This window comes from Bubalus kerabau, chromosome 5 (assembly GCF_029407905.1).
Source record: "Bubalus kerabau isolate K-KA32 ecotype Philippines breed swamp buffalo chromosome 5, PCC_UOA_SB_1v2, whole genome shotgun sequence".
Lineage (NCBI taxonomy): Eukaryota > Metazoa > Chordata > Mammalia > Artiodactyla > Bovidae > Bubalus > Bubalus kerabau.
Window position 1 is genome coordinate 47,639,342 of NC_073628.1, and position 19,843 is coordinate 47,659,184.

The 19,843-nt window shown below is 36.0% G+C and overlaps 1 long non-coding RNA gene across 1 annotated transcript in view; it reads right to left on the reverse strand.

Annotated features, from left to right (window-relative positions):
* Window positions 1-4,992: 4,992 nt before the first annotated feature.
* Window positions 4,993-19,843, reverse strand: part of LOC129653853 (uncharacterized) — an 87,345-nt gene continuing 72,494 nt past the window's right edge. Inside the window, exon 3 of the long non-coding RNA XR_008715240.1 lies at window positions 4,993-7,198. This is a non-coding gene — a long non-coding RNA (uncharacterized LOC129653853). The remainder of the gene's footprint in view (window positions 7,199-19,843) is intronic.

Sequence of the window (19,843 nt, forward strand, 5' to 3'; positions counted from 1 at the left end):
GTGAATGTGCCTCTAGATTGCTGCCTTTAGGTCAGATGATGTAATCTCACAGTAAAAACACAAAATGAAACAACAAAAAACTTATCTCTTTGGAAGGAGTGCCCCATAAAGGTATTGTTTTATAAATTGAAAATTTCCAACAGACACATGCCATTTAAATATAGCTTTGGGCTTCCCAGGTGGAAGAGTGGGTTAAAGAATCTGCCTGCAGTGTGGGAGGCATGGGTTCAATCCCTGGGTTGGGAAGATCCCCTTGGGGAGCGTATGGTTATCTACTCCATTATTCCTGCCTGGAGAACCCCATGGACAAAGGAGCTTAGCAGGATACAGTCCTTAGGGTCTCAAAGAATTGGACACAACTGAAGTGACTGAGCGCACAAACACAGCTTTAAGTGTGCTAAGATGGACACCCTCAGGAAGGTACCCAGGCAGGGCCTGGAATAATTAGATCCCTTGACTGGTTACTTCTGACCCATTAATTGTTTCTCAGTTTGCCCTAGTGAGTTTATAAATATTATGTGTGTGCCATATCATGAAAAAGAATTGAAAACACTGAGTGAACTGACTTTGCAGTTTTCCCTGCTTAGCCTGTTCAATTTAGTGTCTGATGGCTGTAAATCTTTCGAATTCAGACTTTTTGGTGGGTAATTATCACATTATTTTCTTCCAAGTTTTTGTAATATTTTTAATATTTAGCATTTTCTTCAAAGCTATTGTGTGTGTGTGTGTGTGTGTGTTCCTTAAGTGTCTCACTTACTCATATATTTTACTGCTATATTTCAGCCAAATTATGTGCTTTTTCCTCAAGGAAAATGAAAACATTGAGAAAACAAGAGCATTTCTTCTACTTCCCTTTGTATCTCTCGTGGTGCTTAAAATGCCACAGTATGAAAATATCAGGACAAGGCTGAGTACAGCTGCAGATGCATTTGCGTGGGGATGAGGGCTTTTGTGGCAAAGATCTCCCTGGGCGCTGGCAGGAAGCTCACCTGTGAGGGGCACAGGTGAGAAGGGAGGCAAGACTGCTGCCTGTGGGAGGTGTTGCCTTTTGAATAGAATTAGAAGTTTGAAAATAGGATGGCGGACTACAAATTTTACAGACAATGGGGGAGTTTCAGTAAAGAAAACAGTATACAATTGCTTTAATAATTTTAGTAATTGTACTTTGCCGACAATCGTGTATCTATGTTAAAAATGTATGAATATCAAAGCAAAAAAAGAAAAATTCTGCAAGTCTTCATTCTAGGACATGATGGCTATTCAAACCATCTGAGACTTCTCAGATTTAAGTTTAACAAGATGATGTTCAAAGAGTATGTTCTTCATGCAGAAAATCCCTTCACAAGGCTAGGTCTCAGCTTGATTTCCAGTTCATTATGGAATGACTCCTTATTTAGAGGTTACATGGTGATATGGGAGGTGTTGCATCTAATCATGATCAAATAATCGTCAGCTTATTCACTGTCAATAATTTCATTTTTCTGCCATTATCAATCAAGTTTCTCTGGGGTCTGCTCATGCTTTAATAATTCATATTTTATAGTTGTTACTTTATGGCTATGAAATAAAATCCCCAGATTCTAGGACCATGGATCTCGAAGTTTCAAGTGGGGTATACAAAATTGTTCACATCTGTTGTTAGGTCTACATTATTTTTCTTAAAAAAAAAAATCACACATGCAAACTTTTTTATAAATTGGAGTATAGTTGATTTACAATATTGTATTAGTTTCAGGTGTGCAACATAGTAATTTGCTATTTTTATAGATTATGCTCCATATGAAGTTATTATAAAATATGGACTATATTCCCTGGGCTGAAAAATATGCCCATGTAACTTATTTATTTTTTACCTTTATCCCTTCATTTATTAATATTTTGCTCCTCCCCCTAGACCTGTCCTCTTAGTTAACCACTAGTTTGTTTTTTTGGTCTGTGAGTATATTTTTGTTATATTTATTTATCTGCTTTAATGTTTAGATTCCAACTATAAATGAAAACATACAGTATTTGTCTTTCTTTGTCTGACATTTTATTAAGCATTATACCTTATAGGTTCATACATATTGTCTCAAATGGAAAAAAAAATCATTCTTTTTATGGCTGAGTAATACTGCACACAACTTTAAATAATGAAGAAGACAAAAAAGTATTTACTCCCAGGAGCTTCACTTAAGTTAGATGGATACAGATACTGGGTAGAAAAAATAGTTGGTGACGAAGAGAAGAAAAGATTACCGTGGGAGATGTCAGAATTCTGAATTCTTAATTTGTTTACTACTTTGTTCCCACTTTTTATCTTGGCCCAGAAGCCCAGTGAAATCCCAGGGCAGAAGTACTCACTTCTCCATGCTCCCAAATGACATGACTGGCGTTAAGATAGTTAACATTTCCTGATAGAGATTTTTCACTGGGCCCAGAGATGGTTTCCAAAATAATAGAGAGAAACTTAGACTGTATTCATCCTTTTGTTTGTGGGAGCAGTTATACAGTTTCACTGAGAAAGAGTCTATAGTTCACACTAGTCTCTGGACTAAGTGTATTAAAAATGCTATCCAATTCAAAATATAATGTGAACCACAAATGAAAGCCACACATGCATTTTTGTATTTTCTAGTAGCCACACTATATAAGTGAAAAACAGGTGATAAAATTAACTCCAATAATGATTGTATTTAGCTCAAATACACCCCAAATATAATTTCAATATGTGGTTAATATGAATTATTATCAAATTTTTTCATTAAAGCCTTCAAAACCTGGTAATGTGTTTTATACTTGTGGCACATTCTTTTGTGACAAGTAAAATAAGCATGTTGTAAGTGTAAAATATATACTATTTATTAGCTATTGTAAGTGTAAAATATATACCAGTTTTAATTAGCTATTATCAGGCTGATAACTAGCCATTGCCTGGCTGGGTCTACCATATTGGATAGTGCCTCACTGTAGTCCCTCTTTTGTGCTATCTTTCCATATGTCATGGTTTCCTGGTTTACAACCCACCCACAGGCTTTCAGTTACTCCTGATACTATTTTCTCTCTCTCTCTCTGTCTCTCTCTCCCCCTGGTTTGCTCTCACTCCAAACCTGGAGAAGTCACAATTGCTTCAAAGTTGTTGCTTCAGAAAATCACTCCACAAGAAAAGACTTGATGCAGTACATAACAGCCTGGATGCTCAATATTTAGCTATTGTAACAAAAATGTTACAATCTATTATTCTAAAGCTATTCTGAGTTTCCTTCAGACTTCACTGCAATTATTCCAGATTTTTAAAATTCATTTAAAAAATGCACTGGGATTTCTACCTCTGGCCACATTGGAAGAATAGGAGACAGATCAATGCAATCAGTTGAAACAATCAAAAATTAAATTGTTTGCAAGACATTGGGTAGGTAGCAAAAAAGAAAAGTAATTCCTTAAAGATAAGAAACAAATGAGTTCTGCAGTTTCTCCAGCTTAATGTCATGAGTTTTCAGGTAAAGACACAGAGAATAAGCATCCAGGTGGTACTTATTAACGCTTTGAGTCAAGTGGGTAGAGCCAAGAGTCCAGAAAGATAAAGATGGCCAGACTATCAGGAAGAAGAAGACAGCTGCACAAAGGACTCTGGAAATCTGCAGAGGGTTCTCAAGTATTCAGCTGAGTGACATTATGCATGTGAGGAAACACACGAGGCCTGAGAAGGACCCACATCAGACTCTGTTATTAGAGGGAGCAGTGTCTAGTCCTTAAACAGATCTGTGAACAGGCCTGTTTCCAACAGACTGAAAAATGTCATGATTCATGGAGCATTGAATAGAAAACACAGTTCTTGCCTCAGAATGAGGATATAAACCTAGGCTAAATGTTGCATTACTACTGCCACAGGAAGATTAAAAACAATACCTATGAGGATCAAACCCCTTCCCCAGTGACTTAAGTGAGTCCTCTCAAAATAGCTTGAATATTTATAAGAATTCAAAATATCTCTCTCCCCAAAAGACAAATTTCTTAAAGTCTGGTGCCTGATCAAAAATTGCTCAGCAAGGTTTACTGAATTAATGTACTAGTTCTAAATTTTTTTTCCCCTGAATCTTTAGGATTTTCTACATATGTGATCATGTCATCAGTGAATAGGAACAATTTTACTTTTTTAGCCTTCATTTAAATGTCTTTATTATTTTTTCTTGCTATATTGCTCTGACCAGGATTTCTAGTACTATGTTGAATAGAAGTGGTGAAGTGATCATTTTTGCCCTGTTCTTGATCTTAGAAGAAAAGCATTTAGGTTTTCACCACTGCATATGGTGTTGTCTATGAGCTTTTCACAGATAAAGTGCTTTCCTTTTATTCCTAGCTTGTTGAGAGTTTTTACCATTGAGTGTTTTTTGTCAAATTCTTTTTGTAAATCTGTTGAGACGGTCATGCCATTTTAATGCTTTATGCTAATTTTTTGCTTTGTATTATTAATGTGGTATGTTATATTAATTGATTTTCATATGTTAACTATCCTTGCAGCCCAGGGTAAATCCCACTTGGTCATGGGTGTGACCTTGATATGATCTTTTTCATGTTCTGTTGGATTCAGATTGCTAGTATTTCACTGAGGATTTTTGCACCAGTAGTCATTAGGGATATTGGCCTGTAGTTTTCTTTGTGGTGTCTTATCTGACTTTGGTATCTGGAGAAATAGAGAAACATATACACATGAAAATTGGAGGAAAATGAATGTGATAAAAAATAATATTTTAATAAGGATCTTCTCAAATGGGATTCTTTGAGTGTGATTTTCAAGAGGTAAATCTGTCTTTAAAGATATTCAGTGCAACTAAGGGATGCCAATTTCTCATGCATTATTTTATGATGCAATATTTAATTTGGAATAAATGACATATTGTAAGTATGTCATTTCACCCTAATTAAAAATTGATATTTAAAAAAAAAGAAAGAAAAAAATTGATATTTAGAGTAATTAAAACACACATGGAATGCATTCTTATATTTGTATAAACTCGTTTACATTTTATTAATTTTTATAAGAAATTCATAATACTAAGCATCATACTCATTTTTAAAAGAATTTATTCATTCTTTCCGATTACTTTTACTAATTGTAAAGACTATAAAGTTCTTAATTTTGATCCTAATACAGAGCACTGGAACTTGTGATAAGTCACTTCATCAAAACAAGCCTCAGTTTCCTTTTAAGTACATACGAGAGACAATGCTATCATCTCTAAGATTCCTTCTGGGGCTTAGACTCATTTGATAATATATGAAGACATGGCTTCACATTAAAGTGCTCTTGGGCTTCCCCAGTAGCTCAGTGGCTTCCCCGATGCAGAAGGCATGGGTTCAATCCCTGATCCAGAAATACCCCAAAATAATAAAGTGCTCTAGAAACTTTCTGATTTGGAATCTACAATAAAATTAAAACCCACCACAAACTACAACAGAATCATTCACCAGGATTCATAGGTGACCAGACCATCAGAGATGGGGCAATTCTTGTCTCATAGCTTTTTTGTGCTTTTTTTTTAATATGCTCATCAATGAGTATCATTTTGTAGGTGATGGATGAAATAACTTTTTACATTGTTCAAAGTAGATTCCAATAATTCTGTACAGTATTACAAAATAAAGCACCATTTTTTCATTAAAACCGTACTCAGTAAGGAAACAAACAAAAAAGAAAACAGAACCCACAATGAGAGCAATCGATCAGTCAACACCACTCCAGAAGTAACTTAGATGTTAGAATTAGAAGATCAGGATATTAAAAGTTATAATTGTATTAAGTACTGTGAGAAAGTTAACCAAAGACATAGATATGAAAACACATTTGAGGGATACAGACCAAAATTGTGAACTGAAAAATATACTAATAGAAATAATGGTAAGAATTAACATCATAGAAATGAACTATTAGGAAGTTAAAAGACATAACAATAGAAATAACCCAAAATGAAATACCAAAAAAAAAAAAAAAACAGGAATTAGAAAACAGAATTAAAGAAAGGCGCATCAGTGAGAGGGAAGACATGTGCACTTCAGTGGCCTAATATATGTGAAGTTGGAGTCCCATAAGGGAAGGCTAGAGATGAGATGGGGGCCAATAAGCTATTTTTAAAATAATAGATATTTTTTCGAAATTCAATGAAAACTATAAGCCAACAGATCTAAGGAACTCAGTAAAATCTCATCAAAAGAAATATGCCAAAGTGTCATTCAGGCATATTGTAATCAGAATGTTCAAAAAAACAAAGAAAAAAAATCTTAAAAGCAGCCAGAGAAAAATGTTACATACATGATCATAAAATATAACTTACAAAATCTGAGAGAAGGAAAATCTAATGCCGATACCCTATTTATTATTTATTTCACTATTTTCATTGTTATTTCTAATGTTCCAAGTTTCCTTCTTTTGCTATATTCTTTCTGTTTAGAAAACTTCCTTTAGTTATTCTGATGGTAGATATGTTGTAACATAATCTCTTATTATTTCTTTTCATCTGTAAATGTCTTGATTTCTACAGAAGAATTTCTTTTTCTGGAGATAAATTTGGATTAACAGCACTTGAAAAATGTATGGTGTCATAGGTTTAACTTGTAATTCTTTCATACCTTCTTAGAAGTTTAGGCCACTGGTTTTATACTTTTCTTCTTTACTAATATAGGCATTTGGAACTACAAATATCTCTCAAACACTGTCGTAGCTGCCAACTCTAAAGTTTAATAGGTTCTGTTTCCTTGAATTCATAATTAAAAATAGTTCTTATTTACTCTGTGATTTCTTCTTTGATCTGTATATTTTATAGGGTTTAATTTCCACATGCTTGGGATTTTCTAAATATCCTAAGAGTTTCTAACTATTGATCTAACACCACTGTGGTCAGAAAACATACTCCATGTTATCTTTATCCTTTCAACATTTTTGAGGTATTTTATTACCTAGTACATGGTCTACTTGTGAATGTTCTAAAGTATAATGGAAAAGAATGTGTATCACCTAATTTCTCTGAATTACAGGACTCTAGTATCATTGCTTTATATTGTTTGAGGTCTGAAATATTGCAGGAGCATTCTTTGAGATCCCCTTTCTTGCCCCTAGTCTTCAACTGGTTTCCGCCTGAAACTTGTCTCAGAGGGAAGCTCTTTCAGTTCTTGCTTTGGTCTCAGTCTTCAGTGTGCTTCTTCCATGCACTCAGTAAAGCACCTGTAAAGAAAAAAAAAAAGTTTTTCTGTGTAAAAGAATTAGTAGGTGAGTATGGATTTATTTTGTGGTTTGAGCTCATTCAGTTCAGTTCAGCGGAGAAGGCAATGACACCCCACTCCAGCACTCTTGCCTGGAAAATCCCATGGACAGAGGAACCTGGTAGGCTGCAGTCCATGGGGTCGCTAAGAGTCAGGCACTACTGAGCAACTTCACTTACCCTTTTCACTTTCATGCATTGGAGAAGGCAATGACACCCCACTCCAGTACTCTTGCCTGGAAAATCCCATGGACAGAGGAACCTGGTAGGCTGCAGTCCATGGGGTCGCTAAGAGTCAGGCACTACTGAGCAACTTCACTTACCCTTTTCACTTTCATGCATTGGAGAAGGAAATGGCAACCCACTCCAGTATTCTTGCCTGGAGAATCCCAGGGACAGAGGAGCCTAGTGGGCTGCCATCTATGGGGTTGCACAGAGTCAGACACGACTGAAGCAACTTAGCAGCAGCAGTAACAGCAGTTCAGTTCAGTTGCTCAGTTGTGTCCGACTCTTTGCGACCCCGTGAACTGCAGCTCGCCAGGCCTCCCTGTCCATCACCTACTCTAGGAGTTTACTCAAACTCATGCCCATTGAGTTGGTGATATCATCAAGCCATCGCATCCTCTTTCCGCCTTCAATCTTTCTCTGCATCAGGTCTTTTCCAAGGAGTCAGTTCTTCGCATTAGGTGGCCAAAGTATTGGAGTTTCAGCTTCAGCATCAGTCCTTCCAATTAATATTCAGGATTGATTGCCTCAGTGTTCTACAATTTCATTTCTCATTCCACTTGTTCTCTTGATTAGTGATGGAGAGATATTCTATTCAAAGTTTCTAGATTTTATTCGTAAGTGAAAGTTCTCTACTTGAATATCATTTACAATTTCATTTCAATTTATAATTTCTAAGAAGCTATCTGTCTTTCAGATATAGTCAATTGCTCCTTACTCTATCTCTATGGTAACATTTGGAAATGTGATTTAATGATTTAGTCACATGTTTGTCTCCTTCACTTAACTGTTATGCTCATTCAGGTTGTTTTGTTTTTATTGTTTTTTTTTTTTTTTAATTTAATTTTATTTTTTAAACTTTACATAATTGTATTAGTTTTGCCAAATATCAAAATGTCTAACACAGTGTATGGAGCATCTATAAAATTTTAAAATTTTTCTTGGCCAAATTGGTATTGAGAAAATAGCAGCATCACTGCCAGTGTCCTAGAAAACTGTGGTACTTTGATTGAATTTGGAAAATACTGACATTCAATAATTTGCCTGTGTATGAGAGAAATAATTAACTACTTTATGCTAATATTGGATTATCAGGCAAAAGATTTCTTAATAGCTCAAGTTTTTTTAGGTATTACTTTAAAAAAGTATCATTATGAGATTTTGAAACACTGATCCATTTTGAATGAACTTTTCCTGAGGGGTGCATATATTGATGGCTGTTCAGTATGGCCATCAAACCCTATGTTAACTTACTATATGAGTTCCTAATTAAATGTAGTTCTTGGTGGAAGCAATTTATCATCAACCAATTTTTCTTGTTTCCCAACTGTAGAGATACTAATCCTATCTACAAGTGGAAAACGTTTACCAACTAATTTTAGTCTAATCTTTTACCCCAGTTTTACTTATTATAAATCTTCTCGATTTGCATGATCAACTCTCAACTACATTCTTATGTTCCAGGAAATCTATTTCTGCCCTACTCCTTTGATTGTCATTATACTGTTTTATTCTGAGTAGTAATTCTTTCAAAATGAATACTAATTTTGACGCGGTGCCTCATGAACAAAATCTTGCCTTGGAACCGTAACTGCAAGTTTTTGGATTCAACATGCCTTGCGAGATGCCTGAGACTTCCAAATTGGAGAAATTTATTTATTTATTTTTTAATGATTCAGAAAGAACATTTAAAAGTGAGTCGCTAGGCAGAAGACAAGATATTTCTCTTAGTTTTTTCAACTATTATGTATTTGTGGAAAGGGTTTCCTTTGAGTTAAAAAAAATAAGCAAAACAAAACACAATAACAAAATGTAACTTTATGAGGGTAATTGAAAATGTATAAACATTTTGATGGCTTAGAAAACTATGTCTGTGAGATGGGCTTATACATATAATATCATTTGCTAACTTTCATAGAGGGGCATGTTAACTTTTCTACTTGATAGTCTGGTTCTCAGATACTATGAACTACTTTGATCCTTATTGAAAGACATTTATTTCAAACGTATTAAAATCCTCTAACTCTCTAAAAATTCATAAGCTGTGTACATTTTCTCCAAGAGAAATACTAGCAGAAACACAAATGGAATGTACTTTTTGCAAAATATCTTTAAAATGAAGCAAAGTTTGCCAGGTCTCCTTTGCAGTCATTCCTAGTTTCCAAGTATAGAATTTAGAAAACACACATTTAAAAATGGCACATAACATTTGAATAGTGATTTAAAGTTTACAGATTGCCTTTTTTAATTTGTTAACCATTGAGCTTTTATGCCATGAATGAGAAAATAATTAGAAATTTTAAATTACTTTAAGGAACAATTAAGTCAATAGCAACGATCTTAATTTACAATGGATGTAATAGAGATCTCATCTAAAAAGGTTAAATGAAATAGTAACCATATTAAAAAAACGATCAAAACATATTACTTATAATATTGGTAATTTCCAATTGACACCCAAAGAGAATGATGTACCAAGAGGAACCTTTACTTTTACAATGAATGAGATTGTTCAAGCTCAAAAAAATCCTTCAATAGAAAATCATTGTATAATATTAGTAATCAGATCAGATCAGATCAGATCAGTCGCTTAGTTGTGTCTGACTTTTTGCGACCCCATGAATCGCAGCACACCAGTCCTTCCGGTCCATCACCAACTCCCGGAGTTCACTCAGACTCAGGTCCATCGAGTCAGTGATGCCATCCAGCCATCTCATCCTCTGTTGTCCCCTTCTCCTCCTGCCCCCAATCCCTCCCAGCATCAGAGTCTTTTCAAAAATAATGAAATAATAAGAAATATGACAAAAATATAAAGGAAATGAAATATCTGAAACAAGATTGGATAAAAGATAAAATGTAATTAAAATGGATAGTATATGTTTTTAAATATATATTTCATTGGAGATACAGTTGAATCCAGTCTGGATCTTCAGACAAACTTTAGAGGCCATTAATACAGCAATGCCAAATCTAATACAGTTATGTAAAGTTTAAAAATAAAATAAAATTAAAAAAAAAAAAAAATAAATCATCCCAGATTTAGTTAAAAAAAAAAAAAAAAAATACAGCAATGCCAATATTTGTATTCTTAGAGCAAGCAGACTTATCCTCATGATAACTATATTTTTCCCATGGCAATTTAGGCTGCTAGAAGTAAGGAATCCAATACATTGCATATTTTAATGGATATTCAGTTGTACATTCAATATTGTAATGATTTATAATATTAACTCCAATATTGAGGTTTAGATATTTGTTCCCTTTAATAGATTTTTGATGCTGCAAAGATAAGCTCAGAATCAGTTTTTTTTTTTTTTTTTAGTAAAAATCTAAGTTTTAATTTGGACCCAGACAATATGGTATAATGGTTTCTTCCCAGATAATATAGTACAAGGGCTTAGGCGGTAAAGAATCCACCTGCAATGCAGGGGATTTAGGTTCAATCCCTAGATCAGAAAGATCCCCTGGAGAAAGGAGTGGCAACCTGCTTCAGTATTCTTGCCAGGAAAATTCCATGGATAGAGGAGGCTAGTGAGCTATAATCCATGGGGTTGCAAAGAGTCCTGTGCAACTGAACACACACACACATGGCTTAATTAATCTTCTATTCTTTTCTTAAAGGGTGAAAACACACAGTTTTCCAAGTTTATATTGCTTCTTTACATAATCATAATATGATCATACTTGCATCTCAGTTTGAATTGGTAGTAGAATTCCTTTGATTTGAAAACTTTATTAATAATATAGGGCATTAAACATTCAAGTTGTGACAGGGCCCACCTGCTGGTTTATCTTGAGATCAAAATAGATTTTGCTTGAAATTCTCCACACAATCACTTTTGTTTATATATTTTACACTCTCTCCTTCTTGATCCTGCCTTTCTCTTTCTTTATCTCTCTCCCCAACCAAGACAAGAAGATATTACAGGAGTTCTCTTATTTGTATGTTTCTTATACTGGAGGCTATGAAGCCTAAATAAAAATTATCTATTACTTTTTCCTTTCCTAGGAATGCATTCCTAATTTTACTTCATTTCACTGAGATCCATGTGGTTGATTTTCTCTGTCCTTTTTAATCACTTCAGGCCTAAAAATACTATTCTGTAAATTAAGAGATTTCAAGCACTGGAAGAGAGTGGTAAGAACAGGATTAAAAAAATCCTATATTGAAATCACTATGTAGGGCATCTAGTATTGCTCTCGACACACAGTCAGCATCCAATAATGTGAGTTTCCTTCCTTTCCTTACCTTTAAAGAAAACATTTTGGAAAGTGACAGTGGAATGCATTTGTATTCATGTATTCATATCTCCTCAATTTCCTGCATTAGTAAGAATTTGTTCAATAGCAATTAGCCTTAGAAATAGGTCAGGCAATAGAAATATGGTTGATGAGCTGCTGTGGTTAAGTCACAACATGTGGTGCTGAACTTTATGTAATTGAAGAGAGTGAAACTCAGATATTGCCATGTAAGAGATGAGGGCAAGATGAGTTTCTGGACAAAGGAAGCCAGAGAAGAAAGAAGACTGAGCAAAACAGAGGAGCCTCCCTGTCATCAGCCAGGGAACCATACTATCAATCTAAAATGAAACACAATATTCAAGGGAACCAAATTAAGGACAAAGGTTTACAATTGCAGGATTTCTAGGCGTGGGGGGCAGTGTTTCTCAAAAATGGGTATTTTAAGTATAGATAGAAGATAAATCCCAGTGAATACCAGAGATTCTAAGTGTGAGATGATTTAGTAGGGTGAGGGGGGGATATGGCATTGAACCAGTCTTGTTTCAACTGGAAACTAGTTTGGAAACCAGAAATCAGGGGCATAGGTAAAACCTTATTAAGGGAGAATTGTTCCTCACAGCTAAGGAACCTAAATCTCAGTGATGGAGGAGGGGTGGTGGTGGTCATATTTGGCACACCAGTCATTTCAGACTCTCTTTCACTTTAGACTCATTTTACTATTGATGCTACAAAAATTACACTAATTGCACCACCAGGTTGAGACTTATTAATTCAGTGACTTGGCAAGAATGAGTCTACTGGTAGCTCGTGAAAGAAGGACCGGATTGGGAGCAGCATCAAGATTGCTGGCTAAGAGATTCATAACACCCTGGAGCAGTGCACTCGTCACGTGCACTCAAACTTCAGTGCACATCCAAGCAACAGAATTCTTAAAAACAGAAACTTCTGCACTCCAGCCCTAGAACACCTCATTCAGTGGTTTTGGGGAATGACCTGAGAATCCACTGCATGTTTCACAAATTCTCAAATAGTGCTAATAGATTCAGCAACTAAAAACACAGTTAAAATTAAAATTTTTATGTTTCATGCAATATTTAGGACTCATTTGTACTAAAATATTGCTATCTATCTGAGTACAATTTTAATTACTTATTGTGCATTTTATCTGCAATCCTATTCCCATACCATATTGTTGCCCCTGCTCTTGGGATTACAGTTTGAGAACCACTATTGTAGTGAATCGGCGCTTGTAGATTCTAGAACCCACCACAGATTTATTCTTGTAAGATATTTTAGAATAACACACACACACACACACATATATATATAACAAGATATTAGTGGGTAAGTTTTTGTTGAGGTATCAGTGGACAGTAAGTATTACATTTCAAAAGAGCACTGGAACATATGATGTAATTACAAAGAAATTCTTGAAGCATAGTTCTTTATTATTTACTGCTCTGTAATAATCACATATAAAGAAAGCTGAGCACTGAAGAATTGATGCTTTTGAATTATGGTGTTGGAGAAGACTCTTGAGAGTCCCTTGGATTGCAAGGAGACCCAATCAGTCCATCCTAAAGGAAATCAGTCCTGAATATTCATTGAAAGAACTGATGCTGAAGCTGAAACTCAAATATTTTGGCCACCTGATGTGAAGAACTGACTCATTTGAAAAGACCCTGATGCTGGAAAAGATTGAAGGCAGGAGAAGGGGACGATGGAGGATGAGATGATTGGATGGTATCACTGACTAAATGGACATGAGTTTGAGTAAACTCTGGGAGTTGGTGATGGACAGGGAGGCCTGGCGTGCTGCAGTCCATGGGGTCGCAAAGAGTCAGATATAGATATGACTGAGTGACTGAACTGAACTGAACTGAATAATCACATGGACTGTAAAAAAAGACAGTATTGAAAATCTGGTGACAATTTTTAAAAAAGTTTTCTTTGGCAACAGCTTTTTATGAATCCAACTAAGAGGGAAAGATAAAGCATTATATCTCCAATCTAAAGGTATGATAAGAAGACTTTTAAGATAAAGGATTCAAGGGTGTAATGGGGTAGAAATCTGGGGTATGCCCAAGTGTAGTTGGCTTATTATGTGCATAATACAAGTAATAAATTTAAACTGTAAACTTGAAGTGATGATAGTGTGTTTTATTCTATAAGATGAACCAGACAAGTCATGGGACTGCCAAAATATTTATCTGGAATCAATGAAAGAAATAGTTATCCTAAATTAATAAATTTAAATAAGAGTAATAGATAAAAATAAAGCTGATTTTGGTGTGAAATCTCAAGCATTACTATTGTATAATGCTATATATATATGCTTCCATGGTGGCTCAGTAGTAAAGAGTCCACCTGTCAATGCAGGAGACGTGAGTTCGATCCCTGAGTTGGGAAAATCCCCTGCAGAAGGAAACGGCAACCCATTTTCAGTATTCTATCCTGGAAAATCCCATGAACAGAGAAGCCTGGTGGGCTGCAGTCCATTTGGTTACAAAAGAGTCGGACAAGACTTAGCAATTAAGCAAAAACAACAATATATATATGCATGTATATGTATATATATATCAGATCAGATCAGATCAGTCGCTCAGTCGTGTCGACTCTTTGCGACCCCATAAATCGCAGCACGCCAGGCCTCCCTGTCCTACTCAACTTACATTTCCAATAGAACTGATCTTGTTTATTCTATAATGTGGACCAGAACATTGTCAAATAACTATTTTCTGTTGGCATTAAGAAATCTTGAGCTGACTTAGCCTTTCTCAGCACTGTTAATGTTGACCTTCATCTCCTGTCTGAGGCAGTGTTTGTTGGGTTTCTCCTCTGTAGAGTTCCTTTTTTTCCTCTCCTTCCATGCTGTATGTTCCTGTCTTAGCCAGTTAATATTTATGTAGGGTTTCTGGTGAATACAGATGAAGGTCTGTGGTGACTAGTGCTTCTTTTATAAACCCAATTGTACGTGAAAGAGATTGAGCCTGACATAGGTATTAAAAGATTCATTAACTTAAATCCATCATGGCTTCAAAAAATCCTTTTAAAATCCTTGCATTCCAAGGGTGGGATTTTCCAAGGAGAGGAGCCTTTCTTTGTAGTGTGACAGAAGCATTCTCATATTCTGTGAAAATGTGCTCTAGACTATATCCTATGATCTAGTCCCCATCATTCAAACTGAGGACTTTAATAGTGGCTTTGCTTATATAGTAGAGTTTTTCTGTTTTCTGTATTTTCTCTTAGCAATTCTATATTGCTAAGAGTTTTTCTGTATTTAAAAGTAAAATTGATCTTCTGATAATAATTGCTACCCTAGGGAATGTTTAATAATTAGCATTGCTTTTAGCAATGTATGGCTCTGGCCCACTGTTCACATGTTTCCAATTCTTACCTCTAAATATTTAAAACAGCATCCTGAATGTTGAGCTTTAAAGCATATTAGCCACTGTTATTGTTAATGAGTCAACTTTAGGATACTTCATATTACCAAAACTGCTCCGTCACATTTCTTGAGTTACCAATAACAATCAGTTTATTTTTGAAACCTTTCTAATTTTTTTCCTATGCCATCTCACTCTGAAAACAGGCAGAAAATTTATACATTATTAGAATTGTCAATAGGAGTCAGGGACAAAATACCAGCTAGCAATGAAAGGGAAACAGCAAAGTTTGTTAGAAATGGACGAGTATTTAAAGCCCGAGCTCAAATCCAAAAGATAGAAGCCCACAAAATTAAAGCAGATCAATTTCTGAGTGGACTGAAGTGCATCCCAGAATGTCCATTGTCTAGGAATTTATTATAGTGATTTTTACACTGGTAGCACTGGTGTCAAAGAATCTTACGAGTTTCAGGATTAGAACGCCAAGTTCTTTATAAAGGCGGTTTAACCTTGCGAAGTCCTTCTGCGGATTGTCCACAAAGCACGTGCTTATTGAGTTGGTCTGCCAATTTTCTCCCTAGGTTTAGCAATTTTGGGTTTAGGAGTTATCTTTAGAGTAGAAGAAAAAGCCATTTAACAATATCAGATTTAGCCTCTTTGCCTAAGGTCAGGATGTTTTATAATCATCCCTAATTAAGAGTGAGAAAAATGCTGAAATAGATAAAGCAGAATTTAAAGACGCTAAATAGATTTAAAGATGCTTATTTCTTTCTTACACTACATTAAATCCTGTAGTTTCTTTTTTCCTTTTTTTTTTTTAAGGATAAAATGAAAATAGTAGAATAGGGGAACAAAATGTGGTATAAATCATGAATATAAAATGTGAACCACAGTGAAACAAAATGGGGATGTTCACTAAACGGGTTTACCCATTTAATGGGTTTTTTAAATGGGTTTCTAATAAGTAACTCCTCAAAATTACAATATATTGCTCATCAATTATTAGTCACCTTATAGATGATGCTTTCCTGTCTGTAATTACACATTTGCACATTACTAAAGGCTGCAATAATTATCTACCCCCAAATACATATGTAATACTTTTCTGTACATCTATGTGTAATGTGTATAGGACAGAGAAAGAGAGAGAGAGCCACTTCTCCTGGTTATAAATGTCCTGAAAATGTATGTCTAATCTCTGAGTACTTCACTTGAAATAAATTATGATTCTAATTGTGGCCTTGATTATTTATCATAGATCCTTTAATTATCAAACACTGGATAGTACACTGATGTTAAATTAAAATAACATTGATGATCCTAGAATTATCTTTTCTATATGTAAAAAATTCAACATCCATAAACACTCAACAGATATTTACTGACCTTATACAGTAAGCACTACTCTAGATGTGGGGGAGTAACATGGAGTATTCTAAAACAGTGTCTGTAGGAATATCCAATGATTGGGAGGTGACACTAAGCAAGAAATTACAAGCATACGTTAATTGCGATTATAATAAATGTCCAGCACATATGGGCGGATGAAGAAAGTGTAAATAGGATAAAACACAGTTTGCTGTGAGGCCTGTGACAGAGGGGTTAAGTTTATTTAGATACTGAGGTGTGTCAATAGGGAAATGATCCTTGAGGAAGTAACATTACACTGAGAAAGTAACAATAAAAATAATTAGCCAGGAGAGACAATGAGTGGAATATGGTGGCAGTTGAGAGTCAGGCAGAAGACATAGTTCTCTGAAGCAAGAAGATACACATACTGTTCAAAACAAAAGTGGCTATTTGGAAATTAAGAATATTAACTCAGAGGAATTGTCCTAAAAGTTGTTACCTAAAATCTTGGCAATCTCTACAACAGTAGAGGACTGAACAAAGAAAAGATAACATTTTTTACTGTTTCCCCAACTATGTAGTCTGTGCTCTGTAATGTGTGATGTGGTAATAGTTTTAGTCTTCAAAGACCTTAATAAGTCATTAGATACATTATTAAGTGGAGAAATTGGAGACAAAAAAAATTCCTTTCCAGGATCACTCAGATGGCAGGCTGGGCATACATACCCAGATCTCTCTGATTCTACTATTTATATTCTTCCCACTCTCTCGCTCTTCTCCTGACACCTCCCACCTTTAGTCTTTAATTCAATATAGCTATTTTCTGCTTTTTGTCTCAGGAAGTCAATATTCCTGACTCTCTAGATTGCTGAGTCAATATCTCCTTCCTTCCAGCTTTCAACTCACCTTTCCCTCAAAACAAAGAAAGGATGGTATGAGAAGTCTCCTGGCTGCTTGCTTTTAACTGAAATGCTTTACAAACGGTTCATGCCATAGATTAAGGAACAGCAGAACAAGCATTAAAATAGTTTTGTAAGTGAAGGCAGAGGACATTTCCAGAGCCCCTGTCTGAGGTTATTTGATTTGTTACAACCCAAAGGGATAGCTTCATATTAGATGATCTTAAGGATCAAGGATTTATCTCAGTCTTTTGATTTGTCCCATAGTCACTTTAATTCTTTTAGGAGAAAAATTGCATAAATAAATATCACAGATCAAGCAATTTTCAATTGCTTATGTATGATTTTAGCTTACCAGAGTGCTGGAGGATATGTTCTTTGGTTGTGAAAGAGTGGAATCTCCTTTATCTCAGTAAGACTTGTCTACCAAAACCTAGACAGCATACTAAAAGGCAGAGACAGCACTTTGCTGATAAAAGTCCGTATAGTCAAAGCTATGGTTTTTCCAGTAGTCATGTACAAATTGTGATAGTTGGACCATAAAGAAGACTGAGTGCCAAAGAACTGATGCTTTTGAATTGTGGTGCAAGAGAAGACTTTTGTGAGTCCCTTGGACAGCAAGGAGATCAAACCAGTCAACTCTAAAGGAAATCAACCCTGAATATTCATTGGAAGGACTGATGCTGAACCTGAAGCTCCAATTCTTTTGCCACCTGATGCAAAAAGCCAACTCAGTTGAAAAGACCCTGATGCTGGGAAAGAGTGAAGGCAGAAGGAGAAGGGGATGACAGAGGATGAGATGGTTGGATGGCATCACTGACTCAACGGACATGAGTTTGAGCAAAGTCTGGGAGATAGTGATGGACAGGAAAGTCTGGCATGCTTCAGTCCATGGGGTTGCAAAGAGTTAGACATGACTGAGTGACTGAACAACAACCAAAACATAATGTTATTGATGTAAATGCTGTCTGCCCATTAAGTATTCCACTTGTAATCAAAATGAGATCCACTAAGAATGACTAGATAATTATACTTTTCTGTGGGAAAAAATGTAAAGAAAATCATCTCACATTCTTCACTGTATAATTTAGAAGTGATGGATATTCTATAGACTCCAGGATGAAATGAAGTTTTAATTGCTCAGTTGTGTTTGACTTTTTGTGACCCCATGGGCTGCAGCCAGCCAGGCTTCTCTGTCCATGGAATTTTCTAGGCAAAAATGCTGAAGCAAGTTGCCATCCCCTTCTCTAGGGGATCTTCCTGACCCAGGGACTGAACCCGGGTCTCCTGCATTGTAGGCGGATTTTTTACCATTGGAGCCACCAGGGAAGCCTAAGGTTTTTCTCTCTGAAATGTCACCTGCCGGGAGCCAGCATGGGAGTCCCCACCCATGACAAGGCCATGTGGGAGAGTTCTGGTGGGCAAGGCGAGCCAGAACTCGAGGGGTGCCCCTCAGGGCCTACCTGAGCATCTACCCCCAAACCAAAATCTGTCTGTTTTACTATTTCACGACTTTCACCAACTCATCTGACATTAACTGGGGGGCTATCCCCGACCACCTTTCTCTGTAAGAAAATCAGCTTAAAACTCTATTAATAATTCTCCTGGGCATAATAGGGGTGTTTCAATTCAAACCCCTCTGATGACTTTCTAGCTTGCCTGACAGATTTGTTCAGATTCACAGCCTCCCAACTACGAGAGGCACAGGAAGCTTAAGATATTCTAACAATGCAGAGCTTCTCAGAGAGTTAAAATTGTTAAAATAGAACTAGTAAAGGATTTCTTTGTTGAGCTAATGCTTGCTGCCAAGTTTCCATATCCCTTACCAACTGTGTCCCTGCGAGTGTATTGATTAATATAGTTGATGTATAGAAATGTAAGTAGTAGCTTTAATGTTTGTAACCTTAGACCCTTGAGTTAATTCTTTTCTTGTTATAGCCCACCACTTTTTGCCCTATAGGTATGCAACTTTATCTAATGCTTTTGGAGGTTGACGCCTGAGTTTAGAATAATCACCTTTAGAGAAAAATAAGTATTCTGAGGAAAAGGGTCATAAAATGTTAACAGGTTTCCTGGCCAGAAGATGATGTAAATCACCTAAAACTTTTGCATATGATAAGTTTGCAGGAAGAAAGCCTGGCTTCGATAAGGATCAAGGACTGCTGACCTTGCATGACTACCCCTTCCCCCATTATCTCTATGCACAACTTAATGTATAAAAACTACTTTGGAAAATAAAGTGCGGGCCTTGCTCACCAAAGTTCGGTCTCCACGTGTTGTTCTTTCTTGCTTTCCTTTCTCTCCTTTTGTCTCTACTCTTCCTTTGAGCCAAAATAATTGGAGCGTGGGGGCCTCTGGGACCACTTACTTGCCTGGGCTTCTAAGACCCACTCGAGAAGGTGCCTAAGGTGGGGCACCTTCTGCGATTTGAGAGAGCGCCTGTGGCCTATGTGGTCAGTGCAAGTCCCGTGCTGGGGCTTTATTGATTTCTCGTGTATACCAGTTA